This window comes from Octopus bimaculoides, chromosome 29 (genome assembly GCF_046866305.1).
Source record: "Octopus bimaculoides isolate indiv1 chromosome 29, ASM4686630v1, whole genome shotgun sequence".
In the NCBI taxonomy this organism is placed as follows: Eukaryota; Metazoa; Mollusca; class Cephalopoda; order Octopoda; family Octopodidae; genus Octopus; species Octopus bimaculoides.
The window spans coordinates 20,008,419-20,010,918 of record NC_142956.1 but is presented as its reverse complement, the minus strand read 5'-3'; positions in this window follow the sequence as shown (position 1 = coordinate 20,010,918).

Here is a 2,500-nt window from a genome sequence, read left to right as displayed (position 1 = left end):
ACTCTTTTACTTGTTTCAGTCATTTGACTGCGGCCATGCTGGAGCATCGCCTTCTTAGCCGAGCAAATCGACCGCGGGGCTTATTCTTTGTAAGCCTAGTACTTATTCCATTGGTCTCTTTCTGCTGAACCGCTAACCAGCATCGGTTGTCGAGCGATGCTGAGGGGACAAACACAGACACACAAACAAACATACACACACACAGACATACGACAGGCCTCTTTCAGTTTCCGTCTACCAAATCTACTCACAAGGCTTTGGTCGGCCCGAGGCTATAGTAGAAGACACTTGCCCAAGGTGCCACGCAGTGGGACTGAACCCGGAACCATGTGGTTGGTAAGCAAACTACTTAAACACAGCCACGCCTGCGCCTATATATATACATATATATATATATATATATATATATATATACACATATACGACGGGCTTCTTTCAGTTTCTGTCTACTAAATCTACTCACAAGGCTTTGGTCAGCCCGAGGCTATAGTAGAAGACACTTGTCCAACGTGCCACACAGTGGGACTGAACCCAGAACCATGTGGTTGGTAAGCAAGCTACTTACCACACAGCCACTCATATATTTATTTATATATATATATATATATATATATATATATATATATATATATATATATATATATATATATATTTATATATATATATATATATGTATGTATGTATACATATGAACATACATATATAAACACAGACACACACAACACACATATCTACACACACAACACACATATCTACATGCATGCAAACCCTGAATATGTGTCTGTACAGACACACACACACACACACACACACACACACGTGCTTACAAGCGCTCGCACACACAGAGCCCCTCAGGGTTCCTAAACCGTGTCAGTGATTCTAATCTCCAGTTGATACCAAGAGAAGGGAAAAGCGAGAGAGAGAGAGAGAGAGAGAGAGAGAGAGAGAGAGATAGTCAGACAGACAGACAAGCAGACAGGCAGGCAAGCAGTCAGGTTTACAGACAGAGAAAGACTGAAGTGAGGGAGGGGTCCTTGTTAGAAGAAGCCAGGCTGGACGAGAGAAAGAGAGAGAAATAAAGATGTCCTCGAAGAGTAGTGGGGCGGCGGGTTAAATGCATGTGTGGGTGAAAGGGCCCGGGGTGTGGGTGTGGCATTTACTCAAGAGGCAAGGGAAAAGACCATGGGGAGGCGGTAGGGGGGGGGGGTCGAAGAGATTTAGAATAATGCTTGATTTCTCTGCTTATCCCAATGACTGTATGAATCGGCTGTCCCTCTTTCCATCTCACTGTCCGTCTCTGTATGTATGTGTAGAGGTGTATATATATATACACACATACATATATGTGTGTGTGTGTGTGTATAATTCAGTTGAACTAAACCAGATTATATCATTGTAATATATATGTCTACATAAATATGCATACATAACTACATACACACACACATGCATATACTTATATACATATATATATATATATATATATATATATATATATATATATATATATATATATATCCATGTGTTGGTCTATCTATCTATATAGAGACGTATGTCTATCTAGCTATATATTTATATATATATACATATATATATATATATATATATATATATATATATATATATATATACATATACACACCTACAATTTATATTTGTGTGCATGTGTGTGTGTGTGTGTGCATGTATATGCACATTCATATGCATATATACATACCTACATATATATATATATATACATACATGAGCATGTATATATGTCTGCTCATGTATGTATGCACTTATACAAATTCTCACAAAAACGTCCATGTACACACATACAAGTATATATTCGTATATATATATGTGTGTGTGTGTGTATATATATATATATATACACACACACACACACACATGCATATCCTTGTAGGTATTTTGTTCTACTGCAGAGAGACTTAGTGGTCAGGTGAGTAGTTAAATATTGGCTAGACTAATCCCAACTGACTTCAGCCCATACGGATGTGCTCTGTGGTGGACACACAGACAGACAGATTGACATACTATACAGATATACATTCATATATATATATATATATATATATATATATATATATATATTAGCATAAGATGTACCATTTTGAGCGTGACTGTTGCTAGTACCGCCTGACTGGCCTTGTAGGGTTTTCAAGCGAGATCGTTGCCAGTGCCCCTGGACTGGCTCTTGTGCGGGTGGCACATAAAAGACACCATTTCGAGCGTGGCCGTTTTCGTGCGGGTGACACGTAAGGGCACCCACTACACTCTCTGAGTGGTTGGCGTTAGGAAGGGCATCCAGCTGTAGAAACTCTGCCAAGTTGGATTGGAGCCTGGTGTTGCCATCCGGTTTCACCATGAAGCCAGTATGCTCCGTTGGATGTGTAATGTCAATGTGAATACCCGTCAGAGTGTAAGTATCTTGAGAGAAAAGCTGAACATTAGAAGCATCAGTTGTGGCGTGCAAGAGAGACGATTGCGCTGGTAT